At 41.9% G+C, this 22917-nt stretch overlaps 1 long non-coding RNA gene across 1 annotated transcript; it reads right to left on the bottom strand.

The window, feature by feature from the left end:
• Nucleotides 1-7709: 7709 nt before the first annotated feature.
• On the bottom strand, nucleotides 7710-10567 carry LOC106743235. Its single transcript, XR_001374337.1, has 3 exons — nucleotides 10350-10567; nucleotides 10029-10223; nucleotides 7710-9887 (listed from the first exon to the last, which is right to left on the bottom strand). It is a non-coding gene; the product is annotated as an uncharacterized LOC106743235 (long non-coding RNA).
• Between the last annotated feature and the right edge of the window lie 12350 nt (nucleotides 10568-22917).

Below are 22917 nucleotides of genomic sequence, written 5' to 3'. Positions count from 1 at the left end.
TGTATATTACATACTCCTAAAATTTGATACCACCTTTTTTCAACATCCTGTGTAAAAAGAGCGGCCAACTGCCTATAGGCATTCCGCCCAAATTGTTCCGGACGAAAGCTTTGAGTTCAACTTTGACTTAAAGTAAAACTTATGACGCATAGATTGCGAGTGTGAAAGTCCGAAAATAAACGAAGCTACCGTTCCAGAGAAAATGCTCCAGTGACCGGTGACTCGGACTGTCCCAAACTAATGTCTTTACATAGGCAAACTAGGACTATTGAATACGTCCAACAACGCGTACCGACGGTACTGCTAACAATGAACCACCATCGAATTGTTGATAATTTATACATTTATCTCACTTTATGTGTCGAAATACGTCATCTAGTGAAAGTGGAATTTTCAATGGACCATTTTCTCTGGAACGGTTGCTCCATTTCATATTTATAAACACGTCGTATGACTTATTTTAAGTCAAGGTTGGTTTTTCATCGAACCGTCTGTATAGAACATGAAAATAAATATATTTGGTTTTCAAGAAAAAAGATTTATTTTGTTATATATTAAAGATCGTTCCACGGAAACCGAAAAGTTTTTCGATAATTTATCTAATATATCTAATATAGTGTTACTTCTTTCAAATAATCGATAGCGTGTGACAACCATTGTAATATTCGGATGAAACTATAAAACAAATATGCACACCGATTTCTTTTCGTCTCTTTATTCTTATGATTGGATTTTAATCAAAGAGCCCATATTCGTCTCTCACGATTATTAATTACGGCCTCTTCGTGTTCGTCGCGCGTTCTCCCTTCACAAACATGCGGCATTCTAAGGTAAACACCGGCTCGAAATGATCATCGGGAAACGTATCAGAACGATGACTATTTTCGCGACAAATATCAAGTATCGCCAAATGATGGCCCCGAACAATGTTAAAGCCCTCAATGCGAACGAGCATTCGTATGCGCGGAACTTTGATACCGACGATCAAAGCGCGACAAAAGCCAGATAGATATTAATAGCCATTCGTGGATTATGCGTTTTATTCGAAGGCCCTCAAAGTATCTCTATCGGTAGCCGCGCGGCCGTCCGCGCTCGTGCAATTCCCCAAAAAGCCAATCGCGCACTCATGCTCTCTCTCTCTCTCTCTCTCGCCTAGTGCCGAGGATTAATTTGGCGCTTGATCCGCGCGATCCGACGCGTTAATTCGCGCTAGCTAACGCGGCCGGCGCGCGCTGCTATTCGCAGGCTCGCTTTCACCCAGAGAGACGCGCGAGGTAATTTTGTGCGACGCGCTGCGTCGTCGTCTCCTCAGCCGTCTCGTAAATTTCTCGGACGCATTCCCGTGGTTCCCCGGTCACGAAGGAGGAGAGCACCCGAGCTTCTCCCGGGGCCGGTTCGTAGCGCGGTCGCCGAATCTTTTTGCAAGCAGGCTGGATCGGGGGAGCGATTCGGCCGACGTCAGAGCGAAATCGCCGAGTCGTTAATTGAAATTGTAATACGAGCCGACGACAACGAGGACGACGGACTCGAGCTGTTCACGCCCGTCCGCCGTAATTTAACGGGAGATTTCAGCGAGGGGCGTCGGCTCGCAACGTTTGCCGCTCTGCTGGCTGGGAGAGAGCGACTGGTGAATAACGACGTGGGACAAAGTGTCGCGCACAGGTGCGCGGCAAGAATCTCTGAAAATGCGGGAGAAGCAGAAGGTAGAGGGGGCGAGGGAAAGAGAGCGGGAGAAAGAGAGGGCTCGGAGCAATTTGTTTGGATCCGAGATGCAGGTGAGATTAACCCTGCGCGCGTCGGGAAATGATTACGCTGTCACTCGGGGCGACATCGATCGAAGACGCGCGCGCGTGAACTCGCGTCTCTCGCGTTAAGATTCTTAAACGCGAGTGGCAGTAGTTTTCCACGGGGCGATTAAAGGAGCCGTGGAAATGAGGAAACGATATCTCCGGTATCGATCTCTCTCCGCGTATAGTCACTTGTTCCCGGATGGTTGACGCTCCGAGGCCGGTCTGCCCGCGATCGTCCGTGTCTACTCGCCGAGTGGAGACGGACGATCGCGGACGGACAGTCCGCAGTGCCGGATGGACCGGAGAATCGTGGCGGTTAATCGAACGACACCTGTGTATGCTAATCTTGTGAAACTTTTCATGTGAAATATCAATAATCTCTCTCTCTTCTGCTACATTGAGAGAAATTCTAGCTACTTTTCGTCTCAACTATTCGGTTCGTTCTCAATTGTATGCAATGAGAAATTCATTTATTTGAATCAACAAAATTCTTGCTTGGATGGGAGAATTTTGATTCAACTAAAATAGGTTTCTCAGTGCGTTTTAACTGGGAAAGTATTAGCACGGAGGAAAGAGAGTTTCTTTAGGTTTCGTACACGTGTTTGTTTGACTTGGGTTTGTTTAATATAAACGAGATCGTTTCGTCAAATATCAATTTGTTTGAACGGAAATATTGTTCTCTCGCTAGAATAAACAATGTTGTTTGACGGAAAGGACAATATTATCTAGAGGAGACGGTGTTTGATTTTTAATAAACAAAATTCATTATCCTTCCCTTTCATACGTATTATTTATATTTGAAGAACTCTACTCTGCTAAAAAACTTATTATGTTTCTTAGCAAGGCGAACTCTACCGACGAAATATATTCTATGCCATTAAAAAGAGCATGATAAAATTGGAAATTAATAAATGAAAACAATTGTATACAATATCCTTCCTTCTGCGCCGTTTTGTACGCGCTTTCTCCTCGCATAGGCTTACCTGTTGCCGTATAATGACGTGAGAAAAATGAATGATCATATTCCGAATACACGATAAGGATTTACTAGTCGTGTCTAGCGGAGGATCCAAAATCACCGATCCTGCGTACGGCCGGCTAACGGCGTAATCTCGATTTGAAAAGCGAGCGGCCGCGATGCATTTTATCCCGTTGTATCGCGCGCACGTGTGTTGTAACGACGCTGCGCGCGCGCGTGCACGCGAAGCTCGGTGTAAGTATAAATTTACGCCGGTTAGGCGGCACACTCCGATTGGACATTAGCCGCGGCTTGGATTTAACGGGCGGGAGGATAGAGAGGTGAGAAAAAGGAACGGGAGAAAGAAGGAGAGTTATTCGATTAGGCGGACGCGGTAAGTTCCATTAGTAGCGGGCCGGCCGCGAGAATGGTCGAAGTCCATTTATTAGTTCAGCGGGGGCGAGAGATCGTTACAGAGGTAAACTTTCGCGAGGAAGAAGTCCGAACAACGCACGCTTACGCCCCGCCGTCGCCGCCGTTCGTAGAGATTTGCACTTAGGCAACTTATTAACCCGGTTTAATCGCGCCCGTCGAGTCAAACTCTCTCCGATTGGTGTTGGATGACGCCGGCGTGCTGCTTAATCCCCACACGAAGTCACGAACTAATTTCGCGAACTACGTTTACAACGTAGTCCTCCTCTCTCTCTCACACACACACACACACTCTCAACTACGCTCGAGATCAGGTCGGATTAAAGAACTATAGTGAATCTTGCCTGCGCGCGCGAGCGAGGATCGATTATGTGTGCGCGCGAACAAACGGTGAGACTCGAGCCGACATAAATCGTATCGTTGATTCTTCTTCTTTATTTCCCCGTCACTAATTAATTCTCGGATCATCGGCAGCGGCGCAGCATCAGCAGCAACGGCGTCGATGAAATCAATAGGCGGTGGCGGAGCGTAAATGTGATTTTAATTGCGAGACAAAGTACCGCGGGAGACCATCTTATCGGCGCGACGGGGACGACGACAACGGGTCGACTCGCGCGTTAATTAATAATCCGATCGTTTCGAGACCGAGCGGGGACAAAGGTTCTCGACGTGAGTTCTGCAATCGACAGTTCATCCTATTAAACTCTAACGAGCGCGCCTAGTCTCCTCGCAAACAATGACTGATTAAGTTTTCCATCCGCCGTTAGCGTGCGGCGATTCCCGCGAGACCGCCTCATCGCGCTTTCGAAGTTGACTAAACAAGCTGCCCGAGAGACACTCACACAGAGAGAGGGGGGAGGATCGCGGTTTCTCAAACATCGGGGAAAATCGATGGACGGCAATCGACTGATGGACGAAGTCTCGACAAGCTTTGGTGCGACTGATTTTTCCTTTAATTCGTTCCTGCAGCGCCATCTTCTAATGAGTGTTTGCGTTATGAAGTTTGGCTCTTCTAATTTGACTCTTCAAGTTTGACATTTCTACGATCATCCGAAACTTCAAGGCGCTATCATGTCTGCGTTATGGCTCTCGAGATTACACGGTGACGGTATGTTACGCTCGTCGGAGGTAACGCTGTGGAGCAAGAAGCCGATATGAAATTTTGTTTTAAGCCGGGCGAAACAGCTGGCGAAACGGAACGAAGCGAAAACAAAGCGTTACGGCGCCATTCAGGGACATCCGAGGGGCCGCGGTATCAATGGTGATTCCGCAAGCGAAGAGTGACTGCTTCCGGAAATGTTTTAATCACTTCCAGCGTTGCATTGACTCGGAAGGAGTGTATTGTTGAATAAAAAAAGTACAAACGAATGATAACTGATGTCTTGTACGATATTTTCGGTATCAGCCTCACCAGAGCCCGGACAGACTCTGTGTGTACGTAACCTGTTGTGGCGCGCGCGCACACAGCGTCACAGACACACACATACAAACGCGTGCTCACGGCTGGGCGCACAATGACATACGCTTTTGAAACGCGCGTTATTGTTGCAACATCGAAAGTAATTTCGAGTAGGTAGACGAGGGAGAGGGACGAGACTCGTCGTCCGTTTTAAAAGCGAATGTCCGCCCGGAATCAATCTCTTTCCTGACTGTCCGCTCGTTGAGTTATCGCGCGACGCTTTGTACTTAACGATTGAATCCGCGATGCCAAAACGATTAATACTTGTCGCGAGGGCGCCGTTAGGCGAACACGCCGCGGTTCTGTGAAGTGGAACGACCATTTGAATTTGATTGTTCGACCGCAGAGAGGAAGAAAAAGGAAACGTACGCGCGACGCGGAAAGCATAACCGGCCCGGGAAAGAGCAATCAATTCTTATTGTCGCGTCGGTAGAACTCGCGGTAAATTTGTTCCATTAATAAATCCGACCGCCGCTTTCTTTGTTAATCATCGAAAGTGCGCGTCGTATATATAGATAAGATTGCTCAATCACGGTGACGATATTATGCGGAGACCGTTTCCGTCTTCGTCCAACGACGAACCCGCAATCCCGTCGTTTCCCTCTTATTTCACCGTAATAAGAAGATTGTAGAACAGATTGAATGAAAAAGAAGAGCGCACTTCGCGCATCGTTCACAGCGGAGTGAAATACGGCGCGGTCTCGATAAGCTTATTACAACATTTCTCCGCAGCTTCCCAAGAAATGACTGAGATAATTGGACCTAAATTGTGTGACGGCACAGTCGCGCGTAAACTTATCGCCGCATTAACCGTGAGTATCCATTAATATCCCACGATAACGGCTATCGATTCGCCGACTCCAATTAAACTCTTTCTGCGCAACGATAATGAACGATCAAACGCGCACCGTCGGCTATTAAAAGCACTTAACGTGTGTATTTCTCGTGTAATTACCGACTTTATTCGCCTTTAGAAAATTGTCGCAATTATGAGGGAATACACGTATCGATCGGTAATGCGCGGCGACGCATATTCGGCGTTTGCGTGGTACCCACTAGAAGTTTCCGGAACTTTGTTGCGGGATTCGCTACCTTTTACCGTCGGTAAAACATGCACCTTCGGTGCCTGTCCTTCTATCTCAGACGTTTACGACCCATTTTATGCAAATATATCGTTAAAAGCGATTAAGAACGTGGGGACTTTCCTTCGTTACTTTTTTTTTTGTCAAATAATGTTCGGTCGAAATGTTTTTCATTAATTTGATCGCTTGCTAAGGCAACGAAAATTATTCAATTATTTTCCTCGGCTTTCGTTTGTTACTTTCTACGAAATCAGAATAAAGTTTGAAGTTCGCGTGTCTCAATTTGAGTCGTAGATGCTGTCGTGACGGAAACTCAGTCACCGACGACGGTAAAGTTAGCGTTCTTCGATTATCTTCGGACTCTTCGGACTCGCTTATTGAACGCTGAAGCATGGTCTATAGTCGCAGATCAGTGTTTCGTTTATCTTGCGTCGATAGAATCGCTTTACGGACAAGAGTTCTGCATTATCGCTGAAACAATTTTTTTCCATTTTTTTATTCAACGATCTTCGCGGTATTTTAAAATTTTATTTATTACGTCTACGCTTGTATTGATAGTTTATTTTTTAATTTGATTTGACAAAATTTCATTGCTGAACTTCATTGTACATTTGGCTGTAGGTATGTCCAGTGATGTCGCAGAAAAATTCGTTATCTTTAACGGGTTTGACTTTTAACTAACTAAAGCTGTCTGTTTTGGGATTTGAAGGTTGGCTAAATGACTAGTTATGACTAGACCTGTCAAGAGTGTTAGTAGATGATGGATGCAGGATATTCCACGGAGCTTTCATGTTCTTCCAACATTGCTTATCAAGTTATTACAATTCTGAAATCTCTGCTAAGAGGCGCCATCGTTTATATTTAATAGATTGAGATCGTAGTATACAGAGAACTCAAAATGCCTTCCAATTTTCAGTTAGACAACATATTTACATATTTTTTGCACATTATATCTACATTCCATACAGCATGAAAGCTTAATTGCAGGAACGTTGCAACATTGCAAATTACAATGTAATATTATAAAAATATTGCGGGAACATGGAACTGCAATATTTAGACGAAATATTGCGGTAACATTCCTGAAATATTACAAATTTATTTAATATTCGAATATTTCGATTTTTATATGTATCGTGATTACGCACGAAAAAGTGCATTTATGGTTTAAACTCTGACGTCGATCTTACTTTTTAATAATAGGCACTGTCATTGTTATTTTAATGACTTGGTATTATTAATTATAACGCTCGCTGAACGCTTGCTAAAATAAGTCACTCTATAAATGCAATGAATCTTTAGGCAAAGAAATATTAAATGAGCCACTTCAATATTGAAATATATCAAACAATAAATTGTGCGATATTATATAAAAATAAGTTTTTTTTCTAATTAATTGAAAAGTAAATAAATTATATTAGCAATTATTATTATATTTTTGTTAATTTTATTCGTACTTAAAAATAAGCTGTAAAATAAGTTCCCACCATAATGTTCTGATTTTAACGAATAAATTTGTAAATATATATGCAGACACAAAAATAAAAAATAAAATTAACGTAAATATAACTGTAGGAAGTGGCGCTATCTTGCGTTCTCCGATTATTCAGGGTAAGCCGTTTCAAGTGTTTCAAGTGTTACAAGCTGTTTTCTCTGAAAGTACGCATCATAGCAGAAAACGTTTTAAATAAAAGTTGTTTGGTTCGAAGGGGGCAAACAGATAAGCACATTAGTTTGACCTTGAATGGACGTGTCAAGGTCATATCAAGGTCACAATGAATTTTTTTAATGGAATCATGTAATTTTTGTAACATGTATCGATTTTTCTACTCATTTTATACATAAATGTACTAGGGTAAGATCATTGAAAAATGAATACTTGCCAGGATATTAAAAAATTGATCCTGATACCTTTTCGTATATGTCATATATAGTATGAATGTGATATATACAATATACGTTAATACTATTGTATTTAATGTGACTGAGTTGCTGATTCTTCTCAAAATTAACAGACATAATACAAAAATATGTAGATATGATACGCCCGAGTCGAAATATCCCGACTGAAAATGGAAGGCATTATTAAAGTCGTGTGTACTCGGTGAGAAATAAAGATAGAACGATGCTTTTTCAGCACGAAAGCGTGCAAAACGAACTTAGCCTTAGTAATAAGCGTATTAAAAAGATACTTTATTTTCAAATAGTCAATATTTTCAAACAGATTGTCTTGCTTTCTCATTTTCTCTCTTTCAACGATAGATCTATATTATTAGTCTGTATAGATCTAATTTCATTGGATTTTATTTATAAAAATTTATTAAATATAAAATAATTATGAAGAATTTAAAGTTTAATTAATGTGCGAAAACAGAACGGAATTTTTATTATTTTAACTGCGCAACACAAAGCATTATTTGTACTTTGCATATCTAAATGGCAAAGTGACAGTTGATGGGAGACAAAAATAGTTTTGTCCCTGAAACCCTGATTTATCGGTTCATCGGCTGTTAATCTTTTCTGTTTGATACCGCGCGTATTGCATTTTAATTCGTGAGTTTTTAGCAAAATAGAAAACGTTCGATCATGTCGAACCAAACCAATAATTCATGAGCAGACTTGACATTCCATACTGATCAATTAAAAACCTGTTTTGGAATCGATCGCCAACGACGTTTAAAGTTCCAGCTTTGATGTCTCGATGACGCGTCCGATCGGCCGGTTCGGAGGCAAATTATGGTCGGAGTCTAATTTAACGTGGTCCCACGATACACCCAGACTTACGGCTTTATTAGCGTCGTATTCCCGTGTACGCGCAACGAAATTTCTCGGTATCCGATTGAAATTACCGCGGCTGTGCAAACAAATTACATAATTATCTGATAAAAATGCGCGCGCTCGAAGCGTATTCTCCACGCAACGATAAAAACTACTACGGGGCGTCACAGGATTATCGTCATTCGCTCGAAAATTTTTCACGTAAGCTTACTTATTAAACTTTTTCGATACGATTCAAATATCTCAGTGAATCAAATTACGTGCATGAATGGTGGGGAACACGTGAGGGACATTTTTAGCGGCGGCAGAGACGCCGTTAAACGGGATGAAATTTCTTTTCAGCCGTTTAATTTTGTTTGATGCTTTCCATTAGAGAGTACATTCCCTTTTCTACTCTCTTTAGTTCTTTCCAGATTTTATTAGATCAGTCGAAAAAAGTTCAAATTATTTCGCTCACGGACCCCCCACTCATATAGAGTATCATTAAAATAATACAGATAATAATACAAAAAATCATAGTAGAGAGTAATGAAAATATACAGTTGCAGAAGAATTGCTTGTGTCCCGCGCGACAAATCTTGCAGAAATATAAGAATAGCAGCGAAGCTGCTTCTTGACAAGTTCCGCGCCGTTTCCAGGTTTTCGTATTGCGATCGACGTTGAGCGGATCAGTAACTTAGTGATTCTAAACGGCATTCCTTCTCACCCAATCGGGCGTCTCGGTCGTCTGTACATATGCACCGCGTTTACACACGTGTCCGACATACGCACTGTCGCTAATTACTCGGCGCCGATCGCACCTATTCAGGTTCCGCTGTTTGTCGAAGTTACACCTCGGCCTCGCGTCCACCGCGCACAACTCACGTCGCCGATCGTGCTCCATTGTTCTGTGCATTCAACGCGAATAAAATTCGCCCCTCGTCGCACATACGAATCAGCGGCCGCGTCCGCGCATCGCATTCGCGGTTTTATCTCGCGTGAGTGAGCACGCTGAAATATCTCGCGAAATGCACCGAAGCGAAAGCGAATTGCATTGATTCGCTCGTCGGAGTGTGTCGGCTCAAGAATCGACTAATTATCGGCTGTAAGTTTTCGAGGAAAGAAAAAGAAAACGACCGAAACGAACCGAGAAAATCCTCTAAACAGGATTAATCGTCTGCTCTCTGCCGACCGGACCGATCGTCGTACCGTAACCGGTTTTTTTAGTCGGAACTGTGAACCGTGCGGAATATCTCGGAAGAAATATTCATTCTCCTATGATGTCAGACATTAGCAAGCGTCTCGCAGATTTCGTAACGTCAGTTGACCCGAAGCTGAAAGCCGTGACTGCCACTTGCACAGCCTACAGGACGAACTGGAGCGGTAAGAGGAAGTAAGGAGGCCTAATCCTGGAAAATTGCCTTGTTTATACGAAATCATTTCAACCACTGGACTAAATCAAGTCAATAACACTAGTCGTCAAAATGACACTTTTTCCGCTCTGTTTTTCAAGTCATTTTTGGCAGATTTCGCCTGCCTCTCATTCCTACCTTTTGGCCTGATCACCCCCTCTACCTCCTTCGCCGCATCCGTGCTTCACTCATTCTCGACGCACGTTTTCGGTAAAGTGCAACCTGCGACGTCATGTTTTCGGCAGCGGATAACATCGCGTGATTAAAGTAATTGGTCCGGGACGATACTGTCAGAAAGGTTAACACAGCATGAAGAAGCTCGACGAGTCTGTGCTATAATGATATAAATATGATATACAGTTTCGAATCCTTAGCAAGGAAATATTAATAACAAGCTTATGTAATGTTTAAAAATTCATACAGAAATAATCGTTTCTCACGCTCTGGCGTATAACATACTTAGGTAAAACTGCCCGTTAGGTTAGGTACACGTTTGTGAATACATCATATGTACACCGATAGAATAAAGAGAAATGTAGAATTGTTATTGCTTTCTTGTCTTTCATGAAATTTCATTGTCGCTCGAAAATAAGTTATTTATGCACGAACGTAACAGCTGTCAACTAATGTTATTGCGTCTGTTCGTTTTCGCTGCACCGCTGAACTAGTACAATAAGTTGAAGCGTGACGAGTATATGTTTTCTCACTTCAACTTATTGCACTAGTTCAGCGGTGCAGCGAAAACGAACAGACCTATTGATTCGTTGGTGACTAGAGACGGAAGTCGATACTACAGAAAACTTCATGAGATGGTGTCCACAATGCTAAATCTGAGTTTCATTTTTTATCTCGATAGATGCTTTGAAAAGTACTAGAATCCTTGGTGAATTTCCAGTCATTTATAATAACTTTCATCTCAGGCGAACAATTTCATGCGAGATTTAGCATCGTGGATATTACCTTTTAATGCTGTCTCATTTCTTATCCAGGTTCACAAGTCGATAATCGATTCGATATCGAGGGTTGGTTTTTTGAAACATTCGATTCGATAATTACTAGATTTTTATTCATAAAAAGATTCGACGCTGTATTAGCGACAGATTCGCATGGCATTTTGTCAATATCACGTTGATGCATACGATCTTTGCTACCGTCCATGAAATAAGCGGTTAAGTGAAAACTGGAGAATTTCGAGGCTGTCCCGAAATGATCGAAGAGTCAGTATTGCTTTTTTTCCGCGATTTTCAGCGCATCGTTCGCAAAATTTGTTCATCTTACGCGTTACGTCGAGATCGTTCTGGAGGAGCGCGCGTTTTGTACCTTTCAACGAGACACGCAGGAAACACGAATGTGCGCTTCGTTGATTCTCGCTTTGTGCAAAAAAACCCCCGCTGAATTATCGTCGTAACATCGGCTTTGATTCTTAAGACACATTACGCGCTGTTCCCTTTCGCTTTTTCTTCCCCTTCTCCGCGGATCTCACGCACAAACCGTGTGTCCCGATGCCACAGAAACCACCTTCCGCACTTGCTACCCTTTCCCGCGCATAATGTTACGCGGCTTGCAACATGATTGCATATTACGCGACGCGGTCGAGGAGGGCTCGACGATTTTGCGCACCTGCGGAACGAAGCGTGACTAACGCGTCGACTGAGAAAGTGGCACAATCTTCGAAATTGAATACAAAAAGGCAGCGAAATCGATGTCCGGTGTGCGTACAAACAATACCGGTATAATTGAAAGTAATACAAAAGGGAAGAGAAGTCGCGTAAAAAGGAAAGATAACGTCCTCTCCAAAGGTGAAAAGATTGAAGAGAAGTAGCAGTCATACGCACAGACACACAGTAGTTTCTCGCCGGTGGTCATATTAAATATAGCGCTGCAAATTGAAATTTCGTTGAAAATACCCGCTGGAAGCGGCGACTGTTTCCATCGGTAAAATCTGACAGCGAACACAGCGATAAGAGCTATTATTTATTACTCTAGTATATTTTCATTCATAATGATTCCGGCCGGGCTCGAATCAAAAACCATCCCGTTCTCTTCCTCTCTACATTCCAGGATTCGTCGTCGTTTTGTCCATTTTCACATTTTAGCCTCCTGATCTCCCGTTGCGGTCTCCCGTACCGAACTGACCCGACGCCGTCAACGTTTTCTTCGTTCCTCCGCGCCATAAACACGCTACGTATACGCGCTATATACTCTTCCTGGCGCACTCGCTTCCTACGTGCTTCCAACTCTTCGAACGCCTCACCGCGTACGACGTTGCAAGGAGATTGCGGGCGAGGGTGAATCGGCGATTTTATGCACCTGCGAAACGAAGCGCGACTAATGCGTCGATCCCACCGCGCGGAAGACGCGCTTTAATTTACGAAATTAATAATGAAGTTCGTGGGGGGAAAGCACGGGTTAAGCAGCGGCCAGCCGACTGTACATACAATGCATTATGTACGGTGCACAATAAAGATACGTGAAAATTGAGAGCGGTAACAATCCCCCCCCCCCTCTACCCAACGAGGCTCGATCGATGAACGCGCGTGCATACCTGCGACGACGTTGCAGTAGTTCGGAAAGTTAAATTTCGCAGATGGGAAAATACTTCACTGAGAAATCTATTCAGTCGACTTAAACTCAACTCTTGTTTGAAAATGGGCGAAGAAGTGTTTCGATTAGATTTGTTTGATAAGAAGCAAACCTTGCTGTGCAATAAGACTCGCGGAAAAGAGGCAACGGTGGATTTTTTATATCCTTTTTATGAATGGAATTATACTTTTTTCGATCATTCAAATTCGAGTTATCCCGAGAGGAATCTCGTGGCGGAGGAGTTGCGAGGTACCGCCGCGAGAGAAACGCTCTTTTGTCCGTTCTTATTCCTTAGCATTCAAGCGCGACCTGACGTTGCATGTGGCCTGAAAATCGCCGCTGGTAAATTGCAATTCGTCTTGAGCCTTCGACGCGGATAACATCGCAAAATTAAGGTCGGCGAGTAGTATTCGCGAGCCTTCTCCTTGCCTTTTAATTCTTATTTCTTTCGCCTGGCTGCACGCTCCCTCGTTGCATCGGAACACGGTATCCCGGAATGCGCCGTACAACCAGGCTGTGTTATAATGCAACGTCGGGCAGGGTGAGTGGGCGGTTTCACCGTGAAAAGAAGCGAAACTAATACACAAAATTTCAAGCGAGGCAAACGAGATGCGTCGAGGCCGAGTTTAGCGGGCTCGACGGAGGAGGACGAGCTTCTGTCTGAATAAGAAAGGACGCGAAGGCCACTGTGCAATGATGATCGGCTTCAAGATAGCAGCGAACTGAATTTCGCCCACGATCCTAATCATTTGTAATTTAATCAAAGCATATTTTTCACACACACATGTGCAAGAAACATGTACGTGAAATCTGTGTCATTTACGGTAAAAAGGGACCCTTTAAAATATATCGTTACGCTCGCGCGGGGAAATCAAACGAGACAACGTTAAAAGGGAAATAACTTCAACTATATTTGCTATTTCCAAGGAAGCACGCGTAACTCGCAGGCTCTCTTTTTCGTTAAAGACCGTCGCGCACGTCACGACGACTCGACCGGCCCAGACAGAATCTCTCTAACCCGTTGTTTATCCGTCAACGCTGATCATCTGTTGTTTGCGACTCGTTGCCAAGTGAATCGGCTGTATGTTCAGGGCGCTAAAAGCGCGGGCATCAAGACACGGGCGTAACACCGCCCCCCTCTTTAAAATTGTCGTCCCGAGAATTGAAATACAGCTTCCAAGATCCTCCACGCTTCCCGTACTACGAACACGGGCTCCAGCCCGTGCTAACGTACGGCGTCGACATAGGATCCATTTCCAAAACTCTTCCTGGGACCACGACGCTTCCTGTACTACCATGGACTCCTGTCCATGTTACCGTACTGCGTCAATAAGAATCCTTCACGTCTCGATTTCTTCCTCTATGTTCCTCCTTAATCAATGGAGGGATAGTACTAAATGTTCGGACTCTCTTGTGCCCTTCTCTCTTGATCAGACTCTCTTGTGCCCTTCTCTCTTGATCGGACTCTCTTGTACCCTTCTCTCTTGATCTTCGGACAAGGAGGGGATGTCACTCGTGAACCAAACGTTTTCTTGCGAAAAACACCCCAAGTCCCCGCCTTGGTATTCGCCCAATGCCTCACGGGAAAACCACGGTAAAAAAGCGTGGGTAAGGCGGCCTTCTCAAAATTCAATTCCAAATGTACACCAAGTCTCCAGATGTTCCACCAAAACTCCAGACATTTCATCAAGAACAGCTAAAATTGAGAAACAAAACACCGCAGTAGATTCTTTAAGATTAAAATCCTCATGACTGAAACAAATACCAGATACAAGGCTCAAAAGAACGAACTGGTTGTTAATAATTTATATAATATTTGGGTAAAATTAAGATTACGCGAAGGCAGAATAAATAATACATAAGATGTCATGAATAACACTAATTTAAAAGTTTTTCGCATAGTGTTAGTGTCAAGGAAGAGATCAGTGTAGTTGCGAACAACTGCAATGAAAATATCCGCTATATGGATATCACAAGTGGATTTATGCGACATGAATAATATATCTACAGGAATTCGGAAATTGGATATCGATAAAATATACTTCTGATTTGAAAAATAATGGACTTTCCAACTGTGTCTTCCTTGTCAATACAACGAGCTGTTTGAAACAAACACGCGAGTCAATTTCTTCTCTAGCACTGATTTAGAAAAAAATAGTATCGCACGGAGAAAACCGCTGCAGTTGCGACAATAATATTCTCTTCTTCTTCTCCTTCTTCTTCTTCCCCTTTGTGCCGCTAAGCGTCGGGGTATTTCATTTGTCTCTGAATAGATGCTTTTCGCTCCACGTGGGTTATCAGCCCTACGGAAGCTAACATGATGCGCACACAGATCGTATATATACATATGGGACCTACGGTTTAACGCCGGTTCCGAACGGCAAAGTTGGAGAGAAGTTTCAACGATATTCTCTATAATGATAAAAGAAATATATATGAAATAAAATGAAATAAATTTCTCTTCATACTCAAATTTGTTGTTGACATATGTCCATTTATACAGTTGTCACAATTATAGTCCTTACCATATGTAATATTCTGTTAATATATTCTCAAATATAGGTGCCTCAACCAAAGGAATACAGTCGAATGTGAGAGGAATTATCGATTGTGATTCAACTTTTTAACGGTCAATTTTTTATGGCTTAAAGCTTACCACATTTATTGTAGGTCCGGGCGTTACTGAACAGCAGGAGAAGAGTAAGAGCAGACCATAGAATACGAAGGGGGACCCAAAAAAAAAAACCGAGCTGAGAGCGCGCTGCCATTCGTAGACGTACTACATGGGCTGAAAAGTCCCGGGATTTTTCAGTAGTTGGCGCCACTAGAAAATGAATATGATTTATTTCGAGAGGTTCGTCTGTCACTAGTTTATGTGTGAAGTTTCATGATATTTCGTTCATTCGTTTACAAGCTACGGTCGTTTAAGTGTCGCTACCTTCGCCTTCGTAAAAAAAAAATGGAAAAACAGGAATATCGCATATTGATCAAACATTGTTTTTTGATGGGAAGGGAAGAACAGTTACGGGAGAGCATTATGCAGCGTTATTGGACAAACTGAACGACGGAATAAAGAAAAAACGGCCCCATATGGCGAAGAAAACAGTTCTGTATCATCACGATAACGCACCATCACACACGTCTTTGAAAGCGATGGCCAAATTGGACCAACTACGATTCGAATTGGTTGCTCACCCGCCGTATTCTCCGGATTTGGCCCCCAGCGACTATTATCTGTTCCCAAACCTCAAACGGTGGCTCCAGGGAAAAAGATTCACATCGAATGAGGAAGTCATCGCGGAAACCGAGGCGTACTTCGAAGGCTTGGACATTTCGTACTACAGAAAGGGCATCGAAATGTCGGAAAGTCGCTATACCAAGTGTATCGCACTCGAAGGTTAATATGTTGAGGAATAAATAACTTTGCTCAAAAAACGCTTGTTTTCATTAAAAATCCCGGAACTTTTCAGCCCATGTAGTAGAGAGTTCTCCCGCTACATAGGGTTAGTAGAGACTTTCACGAAACAGCTGTGCAGACGACGTCAGTTTGTAGGTCAACGTTTGTTGTGTAGTGTTGTGTTTCTCTTACCGTGATTTTTTTCCGCCTGCGAAGTCGTTATGGCAAATTTAAAAGAACAAAGAGTGTGTTTGAAATTGTGTTTCCTGCTTGAAAAATCGGCAACGGAAGCTTACCAAATGTTATTACATTAATTATTACATTAAGCGAACCTTCAAAATCATACTGGACGCCATGGAAGTTGATCCTGATATGAACGTTATGCAATGCTGGAAAAAATTTGACATATCGAAATAGATTGTTAACATAAAAGAATCGCTGGGAGAACTGAAGCCAGAGACATTGAAATCATGCTGGAAAAAACTGTGGCCTGTTCTGACTGTCGAAAATGATGAAGAATCCGTGCAAATTCAAACTTTAACTGCAAACGTTGCTGAAGTTGCGAATGGAATAGGACGAGATGGCTTTGAACAGATAGAATCAAATGGCATTCAAGAGTTGCTTGAATCGCAAGATGAAGATTTGACAGAAACCGACTTAGAGGAAATGTTAACTCCGCATCCCACTGAAGAAAAGGCTTCAACGAGTTCTGAAAAGGTGGTCTTTAACTTGAAAAATCTGAGTGAAGGCTTACGGATGGCAAAAGAGCTTTGTGATTTTTTTATGAAAATTGATCCGTCTATGGAAAGAAGTCTCATTTTTAAAAGGCAAATTATGAATGCCACAACTGAATATCAATCTGAATTGAAAAACCTTTTAAAAACGGCAAAACAAGAAAAAATTACTAAGTTCTTTAACTCCTTAACGCACAGTTTTTTTGAAAAAAACCGGCCAAAAAAAATCAATTTTTTTTATGTAAAAAAAATTTTTTCTTTGCTTTCACATTGTTATTTTCAATTCTCGATTATATTCGAGTGTGAAAAATTATAGCAGCATAAAATACAACGCCGCTCGAATTATCTCGAGTGTGTACAGTTTGGCCTGTTTAGCGCGCTCGAATTAACTCGAGCGTACAAGTTAAGGGGTAAAACCCTTGCCTAAGCGTGACAATAATTAGTAATAGATATTGTTAAAAATCACTTANGGCGAACAGCGCCTTTAGGCGCTCAGCTATAGATGCTCATTCTCAGCGAACAGCGCCGTTCGGCGCTCAGGCAAATTTACCCGCGGTGAACGAACAGCGCCAGATGGCGCCCATCCGGAGCCGCTCTCTTCGTACGAAGGCGCTGTTCGTTTGTTATCAACAACTGCCATTAATGTCCATTAAGTTGTTTTTGACGTGCTAGCAGCATACGCTTCTTGTGCAAAGGTTTTTTTTACATAGTCAAATATTATATACACACTGCGTTCGGAACGACTCGCGTATTTGGTCCGCGCGGTCGATCTGGCATCGGCTGCTTAGAGCGCAACTCTTTCCAGAGCACTCCGCCGCGAAAGGGTTAAATTTATTTTATTCTGATATTTTTTTTACACTTTGGAACCATGGAACGTATCCCCTATAATCCTATACAAATTACCATTCCATATCCACGGTTTCTGTATTCGCGGCAAATTTATGGAACATATCCCCCGCGAATAAGGAACTTTTACTGTATGTACTATTCTTTCAGATTCTGATCTTATTTGCTCTGCATTCGTTATCGTATATATAGCTTTTAATGCACATGCGTGAAAAGGTTATGGCGCTTCTTTTTAATTAGTTTCGAAACACATTCTGCGTTTAATAGGAGAATCTGTTTCTTGGTTATTCTTAGAAGATACATTTTCTTATTAGATATGAGATACGTCGTGAAGCTCACTAAAGAGAAACAACTTTACTGTCCAGCATTGTATATTTTACAGAAAAAGATATGAAGTAGATAGAAAATTCTAACTTCAAGCTTATGATAAATTTCATAAAATCCTTGTAATTATATTCAAATTGTGTAAATTGTTTAGAATTTTTTAAAGAGACTGTGATCGTTCTATTTTACTGCAGATTTGTCAGCACTGTAATCATTACTAGCTATATCCGCTTGGACCAATGACTTTTACGCGCAAAAGTGGTAACCAATCAACCTGTTTTCTTATTAGAACTAAAAGTGTATTGGTTACTGCGTCGCTTCTCCCGTTTGAATGTCGGGTGGACAAAGGTCGAAGCGGATGATTTCATAGTAGCATGATTCCCATTGGTCGTTTCTTTCGACATCCATTCTGTTTCTCCGTTTCTCCACCGTGCACCGTTGAAGAGACTCCACTGTTTAAAGAGGCTCCACTAGAGTCACTCGGAAGTGATATATATATATATGATTTTTTTAAAATCGATAGAAAGTTTTCTGAACCGTAGTTCATCAATATAGTTCGACAATGTATAACCAATTTAGATGCAGGAGCGATTTGATTTCGGATATTTAACCGTCCTTTAACGAAATTATTCATTCCTGCCAGTTAGTGCACGTGTTTATTATCTCCTTCTCGAAGGTTGAACAAAGATAATCGAAGTTGTTTAAATGATCTGTTCAATATTTAATCATCGCTGCAATGGAAAAGACAATTAAGAAAATATCGTAATATCATCAGGTATGTAGTAACCATGTGGAAACTAGAGTTTAATATATTACATGTTTAAACGTGTATTTGACATATACGTTTACAGATACGTATAATGAAATCATCGCGATTACATGTGATACACATTTTGAGAACGTGTTTCCGTTTATTAATTTTGAATCCATTTAATTATTTGTCCGTTTATACGAAAAAGGGAGAACGTTATAATATTATATACGATATTATAGTCTCGTTATCCTTTTTTTTACGACAGACGTTTCAACAAAATAGAAAAAATTACTTTACATATCATTTGCAAACATTTTGCAAATTTCATGGGAAAGAAAAGTAGCATCGGTTCAAACGACTAAACATTTAGTTATATCGAAATGGTTTGCATCAGACGTTTTTAATTATAATATATTTAATAATAAAATATAAAATATATAATATACTCTAATTGTATAAATTAAACATTTGAGTGCCACGTATGTCATCATCCACGTTGTATTTTCCGTTCAGGATGCGTTATGCAAACATTTACTTCTTTTTCGTCATAATAATGATTTTTTAAATTTTATAAAATATTGCTCTAACGATGTCTTATTGGGAACTCTCTTCAGGCTGTTGAGTTTTCGTGATGGCAGTTGCCGAGTCGAATCATGTACAACACTTACACTTACAGAAATTAATTATTAAATTATTTTTAAAGTAATTAATACTTGACCCCTGTAAGACACTATGTAATAACATCAGAGACGTAAAAAATCGGCCTCAGGCGCGTAAGAGGAAAACGCATAGAAAGTACGTGTCATATATATGTCCGACCAGACGCGGAATCCGCAGATTAAGAAAAAAATCCGCGGATTACGGAAAAATCCGCGGATTACGGAAAAATCCGCGGATTACGTATCGGATATATGACACGTGCATTCTGTGCCTGAGGCCGATTTCTGGCATCTCTGATGGCCAGTGGACGTACCCAGTCGGTACAACATATTTGAAGCCACACCTATTTACCGCTCTCTGTTGGACAAAACTCAAAGTAACAGCATTCAAAATATTTCGAAGTCGATAAATAGTAAAAGTTAACAGTCGGTAATGGAAGATTCACATGACAGTTTGATGGTGTTACCACGTGATTCCTCGTGTCTCTATCCACCATGCATATAAACGAACCCGACGTAGTTTCGGGAATCGCCACTAGCGGCACAATATTTCTTATTGAGACTTTACACCAAAGTTAGTAATTTTCAGGGGATCCCCAAACTTCCGCCTTGTAAGTGTTCTCACTTACACCTTGCACCTACACTTAACGTCATTTGCGATAGGCTTCGAATGTAGCCGAACTAAACGTGTCATGAGAAGGAGGAATACACATGCATATACATATATACAATCGTGTCTATGGTATGTATACATCCCCACTCCGCCTCACCCTCACATTTACTTCGGCTACATCCGGAGCCTAGCACAAATGGCGCTGAAAGCTGCGTCCAATTTTTACAAGAGCGAGTTTGGATTCCTTAGTAATCCTGTAGAATCATTGTTGCCTGATTCTACTCATGAAACACATCAATAAAGCTCCATATAACCTCCACAATTCTCAATATATATATATATATATAGAGAGAGAGAGAGAGAGAGAGAGAGAATGGTATATATATACAGTTTGTCCATTTTTATCATATATATTCTTTTATATTGAAAAACGAAGCACGTTTTACAGATAAAACTTTTGTGTTCTAAACAGTACCTACTGTAATTTATTATCTTCGTTATTATAAAGAACTTTACATCAATACTGTTCAAAACAGTTTCTAGCGAAATACATTAATACTACAATACCAATTTCTGCCGTGTAATCGTTATAAAAGCATACAACAATCGAATTACCATTTATTTCAACGTTCCTGAACATTATTAATCGGTTTCCGTATGGATCGCTTGAAAACACGTGCTTAGACATAGCTTCCACGTCGTTTGCCACCATCGGCAATAGTCATGATGTGTCCTCATAGTTTTTCTTTCATCATTTCTTTTTATTTTCAATTTAGGGATTTTTCCATTTTCAAACGGGCTGCACTTCAAGATGGAGGATTCATTTGGAGGATACGACGTGGAAAGTGAGTTCGACTTATACTATAAAGGGAATAAAAGTGGGTTAAAGTGGATTAAAGTGAAAAGAAGTGAGGAAAAGTGGATGAAAGCAAAAGTGGATGAAAGTGGTTGAAATCAATGATAATTCGATGAGAATTCGTTTTGAATAGTGGCACCATGTGTTGAAAAGATTCCAATAGTGTCGCGCGATCAGCTACTCTGATCGGTGGTGCGAACTATTATCGTTTGTGTGTGAAAAGTGAGATCAGCAGTTACCGGTGTTGATATTTATTAAATAACGTGGAATTGGCCAATGTCGAGTCAATGTAACGCCAATAAAGTGTGCGGTTAGAGGTGTGCTCAATTCTCTCGCTACGTATTTTCGTCAGTTCTTCGAATTAACTGGGAATCTGCGTGTGGAATGAGAATTCAATACATCCATTATCAAGACCAACGATCACGGATAAATGGGAACTCCGGTGCTTTGATAAGCATCACACGCCATCAACCTGCGACGGAATCTTTCTAATTGCCCTTCAGGAATTCTGGGCGTGCGGCAGAGAAACGCGTCGTGTACGAAGGAATCGGCCTCGCATCGGCCGCACCTGCGCGCGGTCTTGCGCAGCTGGTCTCTCGGTTGATTTCGCGACGATCGGATTCGATGCCTCCGCGGTTTTTCCAACGAAAGGCCGAGGATGGCACGGCCGAGAGATAACCGTGATACATCCTGTCCTCGTAGTTGGTGAATCTGTCTGAAACCGAAAGAGGAGGAGTGGCAGTCCAAGATGCAGGGCGGAGCAATTTCAGGAACGAAATCCATCCAACGGAGGAAGGATGAAGCCATGGAGCTGCCCAGGTAAATAGAATATAAATACTAGAGGAAGAGAGAGAGAAAGAGGAAGAGAGGGGAGGAAGAGAGTGAGGGTCGAAACAGAGTCACCCGCGTCAGACAATAATTCTTTTTCTTTCCTGGCTGTCCCCTTTTCCGAGTATTTTTCACGCCGCATTCGCATAAGCCGGCCGGCTGAATATGATTAATTGCCTCTGCGGACTTTTCTTTAGTCGGTGGGGAGGCAGAGATTCCTTTAGAGGATATGCCGGGAAAAAAGGCGTTTCGCTGTCTACGGCATATTTCGTACCTTGCGAATTGTCTTTCGAGGAACTTAAAATATTGGCAGAAAATGAATATAGAAATTTGATAAAATCTTTACTTAAAAGGAATTTGTTCTTCGTTTTATCATTGTTCTTTTTAACTTAAATATATTTACCGCTCAACTTTCAACTAAACGGCTTGCAGGTATCAAAATAAATTATTTCTATAACTAAATAAAATGATTTCGAAGTTAATATTTATATTTCATCAGTGTACCTCGACAACGAGAATTGATCGAAATCGTTGCTTAAAGTAGCTAATTAACAATTGTTTGTAGTCTTTTTCTAAACGGTTCGAAAACTTTTCTCGACAGATGTGGAAACGCTGCTATATTTGCGTGCATATTTAAAATAATATATATGTTACATTAATAACATATAAATAAAATGGTAATAAAATAAATTTATCTTGTAGTGTGTAATTTGGTAGAGTTCGATATTTTGGCAAACTATTAGCGCTTATCCGAATACGTGAAGACGCGGTGATTGAAGTGTCGAGCGATTTCTCAAGCTTTGAATGTCGCGGTAATGGTCATAATGGGCATTATTATGCACGCGTATACCGTCGTTAACCGGCCCGGCGAATCAATTTTTATGCACTACACAGGAACTTTTCGCGAGTAAATTGGCGGAAAAGAAATAACGCCCGAGCTTCGTCCAGAGGGGAAGCAGTAACTGCTTCCTGTTGGCGTCGGTGCAACGCCGTAATTTCAGTAATTTCTCATTTCTCCCCGTGCCCCCTTCCAGCCGGCGTTTTGTTTTGTCAAAATTGCCCGTGGCGGGTCGCGCCTGTCGGCCGCTCTTTTCTCCTTTCTCCTCTCTCCTCAACCTCCCTCATTCTCTCGCTCTCTTCCTCTTCGCTCTCTCCTCTTTGATATTTTATTTTTATTCCGAAGCTATCGCGCGCGTTGATTGTATCAGGCTTTGTGCGGTTTCCCCGGCGTTTTTCGCGTGTTCGCCAACTGTTATTGGCTGAAAAAAAGATCATGCGCGGGGCTCCATTTATCGTCACGCGTTGCACGAGGGCGGCCCGCAAAAATAAAGCAGACAGAGGGGGGTAGGGCGGCCGGGAGGCGGCAGAAGGAAGAAAACCGAAAGAAGGAGAAAGAACGAGCGAGAGAGGGAGCGCCGGGGTGGGGAGGGGGC

Source organism: Dinoponera quadriceps, unplaced genomic scaffold, assembly GCF_001313825.1.
Source record: "Dinoponera quadriceps isolate SergipeBrazil2010 unplaced genomic scaffold, ASM131382v1 scaffold616, whole genome shotgun sequence".
Classification (NCBI taxonomy): domain Eukaryota; kingdom Metazoa; phylum Arthropoda; class Insecta; order Hymenoptera; family Formicidae; genus Dinoponera; species Dinoponera quadriceps.
Note: the sequence above shows the minus strand (reverse complement) of the source record. Positions and strands in the feature narration are given on the sequence as shown.